The sequence below is a fragment of the Coregonus lavaretus genome, assembly GCF_964263955.1.
Source record: "Coregonus lavaretus genome assembly, chromosome: 37".
Classification (NCBI taxonomy): Eukaryota; Metazoa; Chordata; class Actinopteri; order Salmoniformes; family Salmonidae; genus Coregonus; species Coregonus lavaretus.
In genome coordinates, this window is record NC_140024.1 from 16,236,400 (window position 1) to 16,256,534 (window position 20,135).

The window sequence follows — 20,135 nt, forward strand, 5'->3', positions numbered from 1 at the left end:
ACACAAAAAAAAAAAAAAAACCTGTTGGTTGGCCGTGGGTCTAGGCTGTAGACGGACCGTCTCCTTCAAGTGCTGGGTGAATTAGGCTGTGGTTCCTCTGGAGCACCCCAGCCAGCCCCAGCAATGTGCTAAACCCAGACGTTACTTATGGCTGCCCACGAGGGCTTAGGCCTAAAGACTTAGGACTTACACCCCGCAGAGAGAGAGTTGGAGAGAGAGAGAGTTGGAGAGAGAGAGAGAGAGAGAGAGTTGGAGAGAGAGAGAGAGAGAGAGAGAGAGAGAGAGAGAGAGAGAGAGAGAGAAGATTTAGAGGAATACTAAAAGCCCTTATGAAAAAAGCCACAGAAGGAAACCAGGACATGATGAGACATGTGGCCAACACCACTCCTCTGTCCCCTCAACAGTCCCCTCAACTTTCCCTCTATTCGGATTTCGCCTTGTCACGGCTCGACCAGGGTCACAGCTGTAGTCCGGTGGTGGTCAGGGAGGACCCGCAGGGGAACAGATGCTCTCAATCAGGTCCTCCAGAGCATGGCTGTAAGGGATAGTACCACACAGAATAGCGATGAGTAGCAGTGGTCAGGGAGAAGCTGCTTTCAGCATGATGATCATTCCATAACGGAATCTGCGCCATTCCCAACTTTCCCAAATAAAGGATTGGGTTTCGCCCCAGAGAGGGAAAGGATGAGCAGTCCTAGGAAGAGGCAAAGGGCAATTACGATGGGGCAATCATCCCCACGCATATTAATACAACCACAATAAGATAATGTTATGGTATCATAAATAAGGGGAGTAAGTGAGTAAGATTATTCAAAAAGACAAAGTACATCTGTATTGACTGTCCTTAAATGCTCTTGTTGTGTAGAAAATAAAACCACTCAAAGTCATTACATAAAACGCTGAAAATCTTGGCACTAATTTCAAGGTTTTTCCTAACAGCCATAGCACTTCTAAATGACTTTGACAGTCACCTCTCCTTGTTAGAACAAGCTCTGATTATTTCATTGCACAATGCTTCAAACCACATCATACACATGCACTTAAAATACATTTGATACGGGCCTTCTCGGCTGGTTTGTTAGACTGTGCCACTCATATCAGAATGGGCAATGTGTGGTTAATAAGATACTGCCTGTAAGTCGTGCTCTGCAGCCAGCCATACAATATGGTTCGAGCCGAGGCATGCAAATACTTTATTTATATCAGGTCTTACAGGGTGCTACCGATGGCTCCATAAAAAACAGTAAACATCCTGCTGCTTTTAATAAGACGGGACACAAGAGAAATGTCAACGATATGTTGAATGAGCTGTCAGGTTGAGAATGCATTTGTTTTGAGAGGACTCAACGTTTACACTGTACTGTACCTCATTGTAAATTATGTATGTTGGTAGGTTAGGCACATGGTACAAAGCTCTGGGTGCATTAATGTTGATAAGGTGTACATATCAATTCACCCCTGACCCCACTCTGCCATGCAAACCAAGCACATTCATTAACCCAGGTCCCTCATACTCTAAATATTTACCGTCACTAACTCAATTTACAGTTTAATTTGCTGCATGGAGTCATTTATCGACCAGGAAAGCCTTATTAGTGATTGAGCTCACAGACCCCGGCCTATCCTACAACGTTTTAATTTATATCCTATGAGCAGCTGCGTCTGACGAGAGACTGATTGTCCCGTCACCTGGGCTATGGGGGGCTAAATGACCGCCCTCCCTCCAAAACACACCCCAACACTCACCCCTGGATGGATGTAAAATCCTTCCACCCCTCACAACTCACCATTTGACTGCTTGACATTATAGTGGTCTCCATTTAACATGGCTGACGATGACATGGCTGCACCAACTACATTCGCACACACTATATATATTTTTTCTGTTGTATTTTTGACTTGATGTTTTGTTTACCCCATATGTAACTCTGTGTTGTTGTTTTTATCGCACTGCTTTGCTTTATCTTGGCCAGGTTGCAGTTGTAAATGAGAACTTGTTCTCAACTGGCTTACCTGGTTAAATAAAGGTGAAATAAAAAATAATAAAAAAAATAATGTGTTAGTTAGTGGATGTCTTCATTCTTCCAAACATGGTTGTTATGAACAGAGAAGATGAACCCTGTACCCCTCCTCCTGCCTCTCTTCCACCTCTGGAGGCACAGCATACAGTACATGACACAGAATACATAAACACATGCATTTTCAAACAGCATTGGATTCCAGTGGACTTACTGTACATACAGTGGGGGAAAAAAGTATTTAGTCAGCCACCAATTGTGCAAGTTCTCCCACTTAAAAAGATGAGAGAGGCCTGTAATTTTCATCATAGGTACACATCAACTATGACAGACAAAATAAGTATTTGGTCAATAACAAAAGTTTCTCAATAATTTGTTATATACCCTTTGTTGGCAATGACACAGGTCAAACGTTTTCTGTAAGTCTTCACAAGGTTTTCACACACTGTTGCTGGTATTTTGGCCCATTCCTCCATGCAGATCTCCTCTAGAGCAGTGATGTTTTGGGGCTGTCGCTGGGCAACACAGACTTTCAACTCCCTCCAAAGATTTTCTATGGGGTTGAGATCTGGAGACTGGCTAGGCCACTCCAGGACCTTGAAATGCTTCTTACGAAGCCACTCCTTCGTTGCCCGGGCGGTGTGTTTGGGATTATTGTCATGCTGAAAGACCCAGCCACGTTTCATCTTCAATGCCCTTGCTGATGGAAGGAGGTTTTCACTCAAAACCTCACGATACATGGCCCCATTCATTCTTTCCTTTACACGGATCAGTCGTCCTGGTGTCTTTGCAGAAGAACAGCCCCAAAGCATGATGTTTCCACCCCCATGCTTCACAGTAGGTATGGTGTTCTTTGGATGCAACTCAGCATTCTTTGTCCTCCAAACACGACGAGTTTAGTTTTTACCAAAAAGTTATATTTTGGTTTCATCTGAGAATATGACATTCTCCCAATCCTCTTCTGGATCATCCAAATGCACTCTAGCAAACTTCAGACGGGCCTGGACATGTACTGGCTTAAGCAGGGGGACACGTCTGGCACTGCAGGATTTGAGTCCCTGGCGGCGTAGTGTGTTACTGATGGTAGGCTTTGTTACTTTGGTCCCAGCTCTCTGCAGGTCATTCACTAGGTCCCACCGTGTGGTTCTGGGATTTTTGCTCACCGTTCTTGTGATCATTTTGACCACACGGGGTGAGATCTTGCGTGGAGCACCAGATCGAGGGAGATTATCAATGGTCTTGTATGTCTTCCATTTCCTAATAATTGCTCCCACAGTTGATTTCTTCAAACCAAGCTGCTTACCTATTGCAGATTCAGTCTTCCCAGCCTGGTGCAGGTCTACAATTTTGTTTCTGGTGTCCTTTGACAGCTCTTTGGTCTTGGCCATATTGGAGTTTGGAGTGTGACTGTTTGAGGTTGTGGACAGGTGTCTTTTATACTGATAACAAGTTCAAACAGGTGCCATTAATACAGGTAACGAGTGGAGGACAGAGGAGCCTCTTAAAGAAGAAGTTACAGGTCTGTGAGAGCCAGAAATCTTGCTTGTTTGTAGGTGACCAAATACTTATTTTCCACCATAATTTGCAAATAAATTCATTAAAAATCCTACAATGTGATTTTCTGGAGAAAAAAAATCTCAATTTGTCTGTCATAGTTGACGTGTACCTATGATGAAAATTACAGGCCTCTCTCATCTTTTTAAGTGGGAGAACTTGCACAATTGGTGGCTGACTAAATTATTTTTTCCCCCACTGTAACCTTGAATTTGAAAAACACAAAAAAAAACGGTCTAATTTAAAAACGAATTCTTAAAAAATATAATATGGACATCAAAACAGGCTCTGCCCAAGGGATATCCATAAGTTAAAAACACAATTCAAACCTTTCATCAATTTAGTATATATCTCTAACCTCTATCCAATTCCTTTTAAATCAGCATATGAAAACCATACATATACAACATCCTTCGATCGGGGGTAATGCAGCATCCAAGAGATCACCACGCTATCACTGTCAGCCGTGTCATTTGATTGGCCCCCGTCGGTTGCAGCCGTCAGAGACCTATCTCCTCTTCCTGTTTAGATGACCAAACGTTTCATTTATCCCCAATCATTTCTACGGCTCCTCTCTCATGCTTTTATCGGCCATCATCAGTCTTGTTTAAAGCAGCCATGCAGAAGAGATGGGCTTGCTGGGGGAAAATTGCCCTAGTTTGATAATGAGGTGGTGGTGGTACTGTAGTGGTGCTGGTGCTGGAGGATGGAAGAGGATGAGAAGGGCTAAATAATTAAACTGTACAGGTGATTCATTCGAAGGAAAGGCAACGTGTGAGTTTGTGACAACGCAGCAGCCGGGATGAAGCTTAATTGCACGCGCTGGCTGAAGCTGAAATGGATTGTTCCTAACGGGGAGTCTGTCTTCGCCGAGGCCTTGCTGTGAACATGGGCTTTACCTAGTATACGGGCGGTGTGTGTGTACATATGTATGTGAATACATACAGTATCTCTCTCTGTGTGAACAGACTATCATCTGACTGTACCACATATCCAATGACTGTACCACATAAACATGTCAGTCATAACCAGGTACTGTATAAACTACCCTCACGGATGTTGTCCATCAGGGGCAATCCGCAGTTGAAACAATAACAAAGTGTAATCTCTGCCACTGTTTCAGTAAAAAGTTGAGGGATGGGGCTGGAGAAATGTAACCACTCTACAATTCGTAGAACAAGCAATGGATGCTAGGACTGACCATCCATGATATCAACATGATAGTTTTAACCATGTTTTGAGGCTATATTGTGTTTGTTTACTTTTACTTTATTTACACTGTAAAACAAGCTTATATTTTGGGTTCTGATGGGGTAAGACAGTTGAACTAAGCTCCAGAGGCATTTATAAGTTATATTCTTGGGTACATATAAGTCAGAAAATGGATGTAGCAACTGCAGATTGCCCCTTTAAGGCTTGGTGAAGGACATTTGGAACACAAGGTAGTTTTCAAACGACAGAAACATCTTAACATAGCCGTTAGATATCCAACAGGGCATGTTCACGGACCATGTCCATGTTGTTTATCATGTTACAACCCTATTAAACTCCAAGCCAAGCGATGAGTCCATACTAAACATTAACACCAGGCCAAGGCAGCTCACTGATAGTAATAGCTCTCCTCATAGTCCTCTTTACAAGACCTTTAGGTTCCTCTTTACCTAAGAGCTGTTCTGCCTGACTACCCTGGACCTGTCTTCTCTAACCTCCCTCGGTGTGTGAAAAGAAAACAAGTTAGGGTTGAAATTTCTAATCTAGATTGTAAGTCTTTGTAACCCAGCCATAGTGGAATGCTATGCTCCATTGTATGGCTTGCTTGTTTGGCATATGGCAGGCAAGTCTATCTATGAATGCTTATGAAATCAGCACCTGGCAGTATTAACTGCTTTATACAGTATAATACACTGCATTGCATGCCCATCCTGGATTCACCTCTCTGACATAGCTACACTGTCTCTTTGGAAGTATAGTCTAAATAACATAATTGGCCAATGTGGGATGTCGGAATGGTAACTGGTTTCAAATCCAATTCTTCACTCGTCCATTAAAATATCATGGTATCATCAATGTCCTTGTGTTCCATGCTGTTTTCCTCAGCTGTAGAGAAGCACGGTAAACGTAATCTTGTGACTCTGGCGTGGAGATCCCATGGTGAATAGCTAATGAATGTGGGGACATATTAACTGGCCCGACACAGAGAGCTTTGTGTGTGTGTGTGTGTGTGTTTTATACATTGTGTTCTGAACATTTACCTATAATATATCTGTGTTCTTCTCTGTCTCCAAACCTCCTTTACTACATTGTCTGACTTTCTCCCTATCACCACCTTCAATCAATTGATCTGCAGTTCATGGTCAGTAATTGATCAAACTCAAACTCTGTGACTTTTCATAAAGACAATGCAATGACAAAGGATATGGATCTGAAAGAAACATGCATATGAGAGGAACTGTGTTCAAAGCTTTTTATTATAAAAGTATCAGATTTTTTAGAGCACATTGAGCCAACGGACAGTATACAGTGAGAATACAAAACATTAACACTTTCCATAGACTGACCAGGTGAATCCAGGTGAAAGCTATGATCCCTTATTGATGTCACTTGTTAAATCCACTTCAATCAGTGTAGATGAATGGGAAGAGACAGGTTAAAGAAGGATTTTTAAGCCTTGAGAAAAATTGAGACATGGATTATGTATGTGTGCCATTCAGTGGGTGAATGGGCAAGACAAAATATTTAAGTGCCATTGAACGGGGTATGGTATTTATTTTTTTATTTTTTATTTCACCTTTAGTTAACCAGGTAAGCCATTTGAGATCAAGTTTTCATTTACAACTGCGACCTGGCCAAGATAAAGCAAAGCAGTGCGATAAAAACAACAACACAGAGTTACATATGGGGTAAACAAAACATAAAGTCAAACATACAACAGAAAATATATATACAGTGTGTGCGAATGTAGTAAGTTATGGAGGTAAGGCAATATATAGGCCATAGGCCACAATTTCGTATTAATACTGGAATGATACTGTAGATGTGAAAATAATTATGTGCAAATACAGATACTGGGGTGCAAATTAGCAAAATAAATAACAATATGGGGATGAGGTAGTTGGGTGGGCTAATTTCAGAATGGCTATGTACAGGTGCAGTGATCGGTAAGCTGCTGTGACAAATGACACTTAAAATTAGTGAGGGAGATAAGAGTCTCCAGCTTCAGAGATTTTTGCAGTTCGTTCCAGTCATTGGCAGCAGAGAACTGGAAGTAATGGCGGCCAAAGGAGGTGTTGGCTTTGGGGATGACCAGTGAGATATACAGTGAGGAGAATAAGTATTTGATACACTGCCGATTTTGCAGGTTTTCCTACTTACAAAGCATGTAGAGGTCTGTAATTTGTATCATAGGTACACTTCAACTCTGAAAGACGGAATCTAAAACAAAAATCCAGAAAATCACATTGTATGATTTTTAAGTAATGAATTTATATTTTATTGCATGACATAAGTATTTGATCACCTACCAACCAGTAAGAATTCCGGCTCTCACAGACCTGTTAGTTTTTCTTTAAGAAGCCCTCCTGTTCTCCACTCATTACCTGTATTAACTGCATCTGTTTGAACTCGTTACCTGTATAAAAGACAACTGTCCACACACTCAATCAAACAGACTCCAACCTCTCCACAATGGCCATGACCAGAGAGCTGTGTAAGGACATCAGGGATAAAATTGTAGACCTGCACAAGGCTGGGATGGGCTACAGGACAATAGGCAAGCAGCTTGATGAGAAGGCAACAACTGTTGGCGCAATTATTAGAAAATGGAAGAAGTTCAAGATGACGGTCAATCACCCTCGGTCTGGGGCTCCATGCAAGATCTCACCTCGTGGGGCATCAATGATCATGAGGAAGGTGAGGGATCAGCCCAGAACTACACGGCAGGACCTGGTCAATGATCTGAAGAGAGCAGGGACCACAGTCTCAAAGAAAACCATTAGTAACACACTACGCCGTCATGGATTAAAATCCTGCAGTGCACGCAAGGTCTCCCTGCTCAAGCCAGCGCATGTCCAGGCCCGTCTGAAGTTCGCCAATGACCATCTGGATGATCCAGAGGAGGAATGGGAGAAGGTCATGTGGTCTGATGAGACAAAAATAGAGCTTTTTGGTCTAAACTCCACTCGCCATGTTTGGAGGAAGAAGAAGGATGAGTACAACCCCAAGAACACCATCCCAACCGTGAAGCATGGAGGTGGAAATATCATTCTTTAGGGATGCTTTTCTGCAAAGGGGACAGGACGACTGCACCGTATTGAGGGGAGGATGGATGGGGCCATGTATCGCGAGATCTTGGCCAACAACCTCCTTCCCTCAGTAAGAGCATTGAAGATGGGTCGTGGCTGGGTCTTCCAGCATGACAACGACCCGAAACACACAGCCAGGGCAACTAAGGAGTGGCTCCGTAAGAAGCATATCAAGGTCCTGGAGTGTCCTAGCCGGTCTCCAGACCAGAACCCAATAGAAAATCTTTGGAGGGAGCTGAAAGTCCGTATTGCCCAGCGACAGCCCCGAAACCTGAAGGATCTGGAGAAGGTCTGTATGGAGGAGTGGGCCAAAATCCCTGCTGCAGTGTGTGCAAACCTGGTCAAGACCTACAGGAAACGTATGATCTCTGTAATTGCAAACAAAGGTTTCTGTACCAAATATTAAGTTCTACTTTTCTGATGTATCAAATACTTATGTCATGCAATAAAATGCAAATGAATTACTTAAAAATCATACAATGTGATTTTCTGCATTTTTGTTTTAGATTCCGTCTCTCATAGTTGAAGTGTACCTATGATACAATAATTACAGACCTCGACATGCTTTGTAAGTAGGAAAACCTGCAAAATCGGCAGTGTATCAAATACTTGTTCTCCCCACTGTACCTGCTGGAGCGCAGACTACGGGTGGGTGTTGCTATGGTGACCAGTGAGCTAAGATAAGACGTGGATTTGCCTAGCAGTGATTTATAGATGACCTGGAGCCAGTGGGTTTGGCGACAAATATGTAGTGAGGGCCAGCCAACAAGAGCGTACAGAACACAATGGTGGGTAGTATATGGGGCTTTGGTGACAAAACGGATGGCACTGTGATATACTACATCCAATTTGCTGAGTAGAGTGTTGGAGGCTATTTTGTAAATGACATCGGCGAAGTCAAGGATCGGTAGGATAGTCAGTTTTACGAGTGCATGTTTGGCAGCATGAGTGAAGGAGGCTTTGTTACGAAATAGGAAGCAGATTCTAGATCTAACTTTTGATTGGAGATGCATAATGTGAGTCTGGAAGGAGAGTTTACAGAGAGTTACCAGACACCTAGGTATTTGTAGTTGTCCACATACTCTAGGTCAGACCCGTCGAGGGTAGTGATTCTAGTCGGGTGGGCGGGTGCAAGCAGCCTTCGGCTGAAGAGCATGCATTTAGTTTTACTAGTGTTTAAGAGCAGTTGGAGATTACGGAAGAAGTGTTGTATGGCGTTGAAGCTCGTTTGGAGGTTTGTTAACACAGTGTCCAATGAAGGGCCAGATGTATACAAAATGGTGTCGTCCGCATAGAGGTGGATCCGAGCGTCACCAGCAGCAAGAGCGACATCATTGATATACACAGAGAATAGAGTCGGCCCGAGAATTTAACCCTGTGGCACCCCCATAGAGACGGCCAGAGGTCCAGAAACAGGCCCTCCGATTTGACACATTGAACTCTATCTGAGAAGTAGTTGGTGAACCAGGCGAGGCAGTCATTAGAGAAACCAAGGATATTTAGTCTGCCAATAAGAATGCGGTGGTTGACAGAGTCGAAAGCCTTGGCCAGGTCGATGAAGATGGCTGCGCAGTACTGTCTTTTATCGATCGCGGTTATAATATTGTTTAGGACCTTGAGCGTGGCTGAGGTGCACCCATGACCAGCTCGGAAACCGGATTGCATAGCGGAGAAGGTACGGTGGGATTCGAAATGGTCGGTGATCTGTTTGTTAACTCGGCTTTCAAATACTTTCGAAAGGCAGGGCAGGATGGATATAGGTCTGTAACAGTTTGGATCTAGAGTGTCACCCCCTTTGAAGAGGGGGATGACCACGGCAGCTTTCCAATCTCTAGGGATCTCAGACATTACGAAAGAGAGGTTGAACAGGCTAGTAATAGGGGTTGCGACAATTTCGGCGGCTAATTTTAGAAGGAAAGGGTCCAGATTGTCTAGCCCAGCTAATTTGTAGGGGTCCAGATTTTTCCGCTCTTTCAGAACATCAGCTGTCTGAATTTGTGTGAAGGAGAACTTTTTGGAGTTAGTGCAACAGGATGCAAATTTCTGTTTGAAAACGCTAGCCTTTGCTTTTCTAACTGGTTGTGTATATTGGTTCCTGACTTCCCTGAAAAGTTGCATATCGCGGGGGCTGTTCGATGCTAATGCAGTACGCCACAGGATGTTTTTGTGCTGGTCAAGGGCAGTCAAGTCTGAGGAGAACCAGTGGCTATATATGTTCATATAAGCATGCCCCATTTTTTGAATGGGGCATGCTTATTTAAGATTGAGAGGAAAACACTTTTAAAGAACAACCAGGCATCCTCTACTGACGGAATGAGGTCAATATCCATCCAGGATACCCGGGCCAGGTAAATTAGAAAGGCCTGCTCGCTAAAGTGTTTTAGGGGGCGTTTGACAGTGATGAGAGGTGGTCGTTTGACCGCAGACCCATTACGGATGCAGGCAATAAGGCAGTGATCGCTGATATCCTGGTTGAAGACAGCGGAGGTGTATTTAGAGGGTCAATTTGTCAGGATGATATCTATGAGGGTGTCCATGTTTATAGATTTAGGGTTGTACCTGGTAGGTTCGTTGATAATTTGTGTGAGATTGAGGGCATCTAGTTTAGATTGTAGGTTGGCCGGGGTGTTAAGCATATCCCAGTTTAGGTCACCAAGCAGTACGAACTCTGAGGATAGATGGGGGGCAATCAGTTCACATATGGTGTCCAGGGCACAGCTCGGGGCTGAGGGGGGTCTGTAGCAAGCGGCAGCAGTGAGAGACTTATTTCTGGAAAGGTGGATTTTTAGAAGTAGAAGCTCAAACTTTGGGCACAGACCTGGATAGTACGATAGAGCTCTACAGGCTATCTCTACAGTAGATTGCAACCCCACCCCCTTTGGCAGTTCTATCGAGACGGAAAATGTTGTAGTTGGGGATGGACATTTCTGAATGTTTAGTGGCCTTCCTAAGCCAGGATTCAGACACTGCTAGAACATCAGGGTTGGCGGAGTGTGCTAACGCAGTGAATAACTCAAACTTAGGGAGGAGGCTTCGGATGTTAACGTGCAAGAAACCAAGGCTTTTACGGTTACAGAAGTCAACAAATGATAACGCCTGGGGAGTAGGAGTGATACTGGGGGCTACAGGGCCTGGGTTAACCTCTACATCATCAGAGGAACAGAGGAGGAATAGAATAAGGATACGGCTAAAGGCTTTAAGTACTGGTCTTCTAGTGCATTGGGTACAGAGAAAAAAAGGGGCAGATTTCCTGGTGTTGTAGAATAGATTCAGGGAATGATGTACAGACAAGGATATGGAAGGATATGAGTACAGTGGAGGTAAACCTAAGCGTTGGGTAACGATGAAAGAGATAGCATCACTGGAGGCACCGATTGAGTCGGTCTCCGCGTGTATGGGGGGTGGGACAAAGGAGCTATCTAAGGCAGGTTGAGCTGGGCTGGGGGATCTACAGTGAAATAGTACAATAATAAATAACCGAAACAGCAATAAGCAAGGCATATTGACATGGGAGAGTGGCATAAAGCAATCACAGGTGCTATTCGAGAGAGCTAAGACAACAGCTGGTAATGGCGACAAAGTTTGGGCTGAGGCTAAACATAAACAGGATGCGGTACCGTATAAAGGAACAGTCCAGCAGGCATCAGCTGTATAGCTGAGTTATTATAAGGTCCGGTGAACAGCAATAGGAGAGTTCGGAGGTAGTTCGGGGGCTGCTATAGCACTGGCGAGCAAGAGGCCACGGCTAGCGTGTGCTAGCGGGCCTGGGCTAGCAGATGGATCTTCGTGGTCGACGTCGTAACGGGAAGCCTGTTGTGACCACATCAGACGATTCCGTCGGCAGACCAGTCGTGTTGGATCGGCGGGGCTCCGTGTCAACACTAGGAGGTCCCGTCCGGTTGACAGAGAGGTAGATAGTCGGGATATGGGCCCGGCTCGAGGCTAGCTCAAGGCTAACTGGTGCTTGCTTCGGGGGCAGTGGTGATTAGCCAAACAGCAACATCCATTCGGTTGCGGCTAGCTAGTTGCGATCCGGTGTTAATGTCCAGTGATTCAGTTATTCCGGCAGAAAATCCGATGTTCTGGATGAAAACCGCTAACGGTTGCTAATAGCAAGTAGCTTGTTAGCTGGCTAGCTAGTTTCAACTGGAGATTCTAGATAAAAGGTAAGTCAATAATAGAATCCGTTCCACATTGAGTGAGGCGGGTAGCAGGAAAGTATATTTTGTAGAAGGATGAAAAGTGTGATAGGGAAATATGTACGAAAAATACAAAAAAATACAAAAAACAGGCTATTTACACAGACACACAACAAAGAACACGACCGCACTGCTACGCCATCTTGGTAGTAGGTGCCAGGCACACCGGTTTGTGTAAAGAACCGCAACACTATTGGTTTTTTCACGCTCAACAGTTTCCTGTGTTTATTAAGAATGGTCCACCACCCAAAGGACATCCAGCAAACTTGACACAACTGTGGGAATCATTGGAGTCAACATGGGCCAGCATCCCTGTGGAACGCTTTCGATACCTAGTAGAGTCCATGCCCCCGACAAATTGAGTGTGTTCTGAGGGCAAAAGGGGTATACTCAGTGTATATTTGTAATGTATTTGTTTATTAGACACCCCATGTTGATCCCAGTCCACTGCTGGCCAGTCTCTGCCAGAGCAGGAAGCCCAGGTGATAGAGCGCCTATTGAATGTGCATGGGTCTAAAAAGCAGAGGTTATCTGAAATGAGGAGTCCCATGTTTAATCCGTTATCAAACAGACTATACGGCATGGCCTACTTTTAATCCAGGGGAATTCACTACCCATTTTACACTGTTTGTCCACCGTGGATCCACAGGGGTGTCCCGGGGTATTGCCACGTTAACCTTGAACAGGGATTGAGGCTCGAGGTTTGCCACCTACTGTAATTGTTACTGTTACTGAGAATATCTCTGTTCTATCACCCTGGCTCTGACTGAGACCGTTTTTACTGAATAAACTGTACCTTCAGTTCAACACGGTAATGATTTAGCCATTAATAAATATATTTCTTTCTCAGAGGGAGACTGGAAAAGAAGATTCAAACCTCAAATACAGTGGTAAGCTCTCTCCAGCTCTGGCCAGCCCCAGCCAAACTATGGTTTGGTTCCTCGACAATAGTTTAATCATAACGGGTCCAAAAGGCTAAACCTTTGAGTTACCGAACAGTGTGTGGTGGAGTCAACTACACAACCCTGGTAGCACAGGGGTATTGTGTACCAATTTGGTATTATTAAGCCATTGCAAATACAACATGTATCTGACTACAGGACTTCAATTAGATTAATCCATTGTATTTATTGCGCAATTATTTTCCATCAAAATGTGATAGGCTATTCATCAATCAAGAAGATGTAAGAAAATCAGCATTTGATACTCTCTTTAGCTCTATAAAATAATAACTCCAGGCTGAGCCACCTCTATTTGTGCTTTTATCTCTGAATAATTCATTTGAGAGTCTGAAATTATTTTGCCATTCACGACCTTGATGGTGTGTGTGTTAAAGAGGGGGAGCGATGTTAAACGTGAAATGAAATGCGAGTGGAGAGGCGGCGTAGCTACATATTGACACCCCAGAGTAAACAAACGAGTTGGGCTAGCAGAGTAGGGATTACCATATCTCCACTTAACTTATTTTATCCTGTGAGAATCATCAATATTAAACGGTAAGGAGAAGGAAGAGAAAGTGCTGAGCAATAGGCTTTTAGCAACCTCTGCATTTAAAGAAGAGAGAGATAAATGAGAGAACCCCCTGGAATCTCAAAATAAAGTAAATACCAGTCTATTTTATATTTGATCCCTCTCCTCTCCACTCGGCATGGTCTCTTCGTTCGTTAACACGTTTCGGTGTCACGTCCATTTCTCCAGCTCTTTCGTTCATGTTGTTCAACTCGTTATGATCACTGACAAGTTGTGTCCACTTCCGTCCATCTCCCAAATGTTATCTGTTTGTCCGTGCAAAAAGCAGACGTAAATATTCACTTGACATTTTTGTATGTATATACAGACCTACTAATGTTGTCTGCAATTCTGTCAGGGCTGTATTCTGCAGCTCGTTGTAGTTCTGACCATAATGAAGGTAATGAGAAGTGACCTGTGTTGGTGTGCCTTTGGGCTAAAAGCCAGTGAATTTGCTGTGCTTGCCAGTCCGTCTGTGTGTATGGAGGTAGACACTGCCCTCAGGGCTTTCACAATCAGCAACTTTGGCCTCTTTGTCAGGTAAATGAGCCAGGAGTAGTACGAGTTACACTGCTGAAACATGAACTTTACCTCCCTGGCATCTGACCTGTCAGTCAACACCTTAGAGCATTTGGGAAACACAAAGTACGAGCTAGAGAGCCATAACTTCGTATCAAGTTAGAACAGGCGTTTCCTCACTGTTTATTTTTATTTTTTATTTAACCTGGCAAGTCAGTTAAGAACAAATTCTTATTTACAATGACGGCCTACACCGGCCATACACGGACGACGCTGGGCCAATTGTGCGCCGCCCTATGGGACTCCCAATCACAGCCAGTTGTGACACAGCCTGGAATTGAACCAGGGGGTCTGTAGTAACGCCTCAAGCATTGAGATGCAGTGCCTTAGACCGCTGCACCACTCGGGAGCCTCACTGTAAGTCACAACACATGATCCTAAACACACACGTGCACGCACACAGACAGACACACACGTGCACGCACACAGACAGACACACGTGGGCACGCACACAGACAGACACACATGTACACAGCTGCTGCCACAAACATGAGGGTCCTATCCTACAGTACACACATCTGGTCGCCCTAGGGCCCCTGGAGAGGTGCCAGGCAGCGAGGGCCAACACACAGGGCCCAGAAGGGGGCTACTGTCCCCCCGCCAGCCCCCAGCTGATATTAGTTATCAATATTTTACTCGCTCCCATTAAACTTTAAAGAGGCTGCGATTAGGCGGAGAAACAAAGGAGATCCTTCATGATATCGGGTCACGTGGAGCTGTAAAGATCCCTTTAAAAGTCTTTATTTAACAATATAAAACTGGCCCAGGTGTGTTAAACTGTGGGGAGCTGGGAGTTGTGCAGATGGCTGAGGCAGGAGCTTCTGTGCTAAGGCCCTCTGCCAGCTCCTCCAGCCCTTCGCCACAGACACAGTATGAGCGCCATACTTCCTCTCATATATTAAAGGACAGGGCCTTTACATTTACGTCATTTAGCAGACGCTCTTATCCAGAGCGACTTACAGTTAGTGAGTGCATACATTTTTCATACTGGCCCCTCGTGGGAATCGAACCCACAACCCTGGCATTGCAAGCGCCATGCTCTACCAACTGAGCTACAGGAGGCGCTTTCAAAGGTAAAAGAGCTAGGCCATAGTAGTCCTTTTAGAAATCTCTGAGACCCAGAACTAAAATCTTGGGTAGCTGCGTCATATGCTCAATTAGGTTCTGGGGAGAGATATATGATATAAGATACTAACGAGACTAGAGAAGTCTACACCCCCCTAAACGGAAACTCTCAGCCAGAGCAAGGGCCAAATGTCCCCTCCCCTTCTGAAAATCGAAAGAATCTGCCCACAGTCTCTCCTGCTTGGTCCTTTAGCTGGGTCCATGCCTAGTATCCACTTCCTTGGGACTAACCTGAGATTGAAGCCCCAGTTCCTTGTCCATCCACTTGCCTGTCTTGGAGGAGCGAACCCTGGCTTCAGCTCTGGTAATTATGCTATTTCTGGGTCCATCCATTCCTCTGTGTCCTGATGGTAAACATGTGTTTGTTGTATTGTTGTTCAGAGAGAGTGGGCCACGGTTGGCATGGATGCCGTGGTGTGGAGAGCTCTCTACTGTCTTCTTCTTCACGTCTCCTGACCACTGTCATGACAAGCCATAGCCACAATGATGAAGAATCCCAGAAATGTGGTTACGGTAACAAGAGCGTGCAACAAACAACGGCTCATCTAACCCCTGTTCTCCTCTCTCTTGCTCTCTCTCTCTCTCTCTCTCTCTCTCTCTCTCTCTCTCTCTCTCTCTCTCTCTCTCCACCCCCATCTTTCCCACTCTCTACCTTCTATCTCCATGATCCTCTCTTTTTCCCACACTTTCTCCCCTGCATTTAACTCTCCCTCTCCCTGAATACTCTCCATTTCCCCTCTCTGGCTGCTTCTCTCTTCCTACCCCTTCTCTATCCCTGTCATTTCCTCTGGAATCCATTGAAGCCCTGGAGGCTGAGGGCACTCAGTTCATCATCATCTGGGGCCATGTAAGGTTGCCCAGAAAGATGAGTTTTAAACACAACAACAACAACAAAGGCAATGCTTTCTGTTACTGTAATACATGCAGTGACAATGGCTCCATACACAGTTAAAGCCCATGTTGAGCAACACTGTGAGTAACCTCTTCTAGAAAATGAATGTGGATTGTGTTTTTCTGTTTTATTTTATTCCCACCTCCCCCAGATAACCTCAATGGTAGCTCTGTTTCATCAAGAATGGTGAAGAGATAAAAATAGGTTTGTTTGTGTATGTGTGTGTTTGTCAGTGTGTGTGTGTGTGTGTGGGTTGCTCCTTCTGTCCTTGTGGGGACCTAATTTCCCCAAAAGTCCCCACAAGGATAGTAAAACAAGGAAAATTCTCCCTCGTGGGGACATTTCCCACGCACCAATGAGGACAAAGGCTATTTTAAGCTTAGGGGCTAGGTTTAGGGTTAGGGTTACAATTAGGGTTAGGGTTAGGGTTAGGGTTACAATTAGGGTTAGGGTAAGGGGTTAGGTTTAGGGTTAGGGTTAGGGGTTAGGAGTTAGGTTTAGGGTTAGGGTTACAGGTTAAGGTTAGGGTTAAGGTTAGGGTTAAGGTTAGGGTTATGGTAAGGGTACAGTTTCGGGTTAGGGGTTAAGGAATATAGGATTTTGAATGGAAATACATTTTAGGTCGTCATGGGGATAGAAGAGCATGACGTGTGTGTGTGTGTGTGTGTGTGTGTGTGTGTGTGTGTGTGTGTGTGTGTGTGTGGTATGGGGATTTTCCACATGATGATGACAGTGGTACATAAGTTAAAAAAACATGCAAAAAAACAAAACCATGCACATATTCACTCAGTAGGTGTGTGTGTGTGTGCGAGTTCATGTGGGTGTGCGTGTGTGCATGTGTGTGTGTGCGTGTGTGCATGTGCGTGCACGCGTAGACACACTCATACTGTGCATTTGATAACATATACATGAACACTGTTCCACTTTTCACTAAAAAAGATCCAGGCAAATTAATCTAGCGATGATTTACTACATTTTCTCTACTAATATGTGCAGTGAGAGAAAGTTGATATCGGAAAAGCACATTTCTCACAATTTACTGCACACGGTCTGCCTTCATGGCTTTTTTCTCTTGCCAGTCTACAATTTACATAAAAGGGTTTATTTCATCATTGCACTGTAAATGAAGATATATTAGCATCTATTAGGAGCTATGGGCACTTCCACTCTTTAAGAGCCAGTATAGACGGAAAAAATTAAGCGGTATTGTAATTCAATTTTCGACTTATTCATTAAATGTATTTTACTGTGCAAAAGTCATTTTGGTTAGCGCTTTTATGGCCTTCTACTCTCCTGATGCCAATGGATCCTCTAGTGAGACGCAGACCGACGCAGACCGACGCAGACCTGGGGTCCTCCTCCCTCTCTTCCTTGTTTCAAGGTTTTAAACACTATATTCCTCACCCTTTCCTTCTCCATTTCCAGCTTCTTCTCCCTCTCCTCCTCCCTCTCCTCCCCCCTCTCCTCCTCCCTCTCCCTCTCCTCACATTAATTGCATGGTTCTCTCCACAAACATTCCTGAGGGAGGTTCTACCCCGAATAGCCGGCCTTCGAGGTTGGATCCCTGGGCCGGCGGCGCGTTCTATTTGGCCGGGACCATGTCGGAAAAGCCAGGCGGCAACAGCATAACGACCAGTGTCTGAGGGGCTAATTTTTCATGTTCAAACAGAGCTAGCGCCTGGCGGCTAGCATCTTCAGACTGACTCCCTGGTCCAGACTGGGGTTGTCAGTGCCCTGAAGGGGTCGTAAAACACTGAAACCTGACCCTGGGATCCCCCCTTTTATGGGATATACATCCCCTGGTACTGTATATGCAGTCATGTTGTAAGCTTTAAGTGACGGAATTGTAGAGTTGAGCCAATGTGAGGCACTATGTCTCAAACTTGATCTGTGCAGTTGTACAGGTAATTTCCACTGTATTATGTTGTCAATAGGCATACACATTATCTGTAAAGCAATTTATGGCCTGCACAGAAATACAGTACAACACTTGTCATGACAAACATAGGGATGTAGTGTCAGAACCGAACCTAATCACAGTCTATTCAGCTAGGTATGTGTGATAATATCTCTAATTGGACCAAGTTTGGACCATGTTTTGCCCTCAGGAATTCAGAAATAAATCTTAAGAAATGCTCTATATTTTGCATGTATGAATTTATTCCCAATGTTCTGTTGCAAAACAAAATGTATTTGAATGATATAAATAAGGGAGAGTAACATTTTGGATACAGCCTCGTTTCAGATCGCATTTCACACAGGCAAGATTTTGGACATCCCCTTGTCAACCTCCGGACAACGAGTGTGTCATTCTGCAGTGACACTGTGACTAAGCACTCAGATCCTCCAGTCTGTAACCTCTCCTTTGACCTCATCTTTATAAGACATCGCTAAGGAGGAGGTGAACCTCATTTGGTGTTACGGAGAGGGGAGGCTACTTTCCCCTCATGTTAGCCCGCCCAACTACCTCATCCCTATATTGTTATTTATTTTGCTCATTTGTACCCCAGTATCTCTATTTGCACATCATCTCTTGCACATCTATCATTCCAGTGTTAATAATAATTGTAATTATTTTGCACTATAGCCTATTTTATTGCCTTACCTCCATAACTTGCTAAATTTGCACACACTGTATATTATATGTATTTCTGTTGTATTTTTGACTTTGTTTTGTTTTACCCCATATGTAACTCTGTGTTGTTGTTTTTATCGCACTGCTTTGCTTTATCTTGGCCAGGTCGCAGTTGTAAATGAGAACTTGTTCTCAACTGGTTTACCTGGTTAAATAAAGGTGAAATAAAAAATAAATAAAAAAAAATGTTCTCCCTTATTGTGGTTTGGTATAGCCCATGTCCATGTATTCTGGCACTCCTGGCTGTCTCTCTGGTGCCTGTCGCTGGACCTCGGCCCAGTCCATTCTATTCAGTGACGGGGGTTTATTTACTCTTCTCTCTGACCTGGGCTCCCTCTGGGGTAGTTGGCCCCAGCTCCACAGGACCACTGTGGCTTGAGTTCCTCATGTCTTTGTGTGTCTCTGTCTCTCCTTCCTCCCCAGACCCAGACTTGACTCACCACTGTTTATTGGCTTGATTCTCTACAGTTCTGCTCCAGCGAACTTCATGCAAAACATGGCTCCAACAGGCAGAAAGACCAACATCCCTAAACTCATCGGCACACACTTTGGGCTTTGACTGAACAGTATGGAAACAAGTTTAGACTTCTTAAGTTTTGAAGGACGATAAAGCATGATGTATTATGACAGATTTATACATTTTCTTTGCAGATGTCATTATTATTTTTTTTAAATGTCTTTGTTTTGTCCAAACTTAACAGTTTGAGTAGTTATAGGAAGCATAAGCAGAGTTGAAATAGGTTAGAGAGAGGGGAGCAGGCAACACAACTGTATAGTGCTGTCTTGGAGCACTAATTATTTGTGGGTATAAAAAGATTAAGCCACACAGATGAGGCTGAGTAAGAAAAATAGACCACAGCTATAGTGACCTATATATTCCATTATCCTGCAGGTAACATTAGAAAAGTGCTTGGCTCGGATGCTCTGGCTGGGTGTGCTGTGTGCGTTACTGGGAAGTTCATGACACACCAGTAGTTATTGTCATCTTTCTTTGTAGGCCTGTGTGTGTGTGTGTGTGTGTGTGTGTGTGTGTGTGTGTGTGTGTGTGTGTGTGTGTGTGTGTGTGTGTGTGTGTGTGTGTGTGTGTGTGTGTGTGTGTGTGTGTGTGTGTGTGCGTGTGTGCGTGTGTGCGTGTGTGCGTGTGTGCGTGTGTGTGTGTGTGTGTGTGTGTGTGTGTGTGTGTGCCTGCTTCCACATGTGTTTGTTGTGCCTGCATTCCCCTAGCAAAATTCACCTGTGGTTCTTAAGAAGAAAAGCCAAAGCCTCAGAAAGTCAATGAGAGCAATGCCGCACTGAGCTGCATAGCGTGGATTTACAGTATTG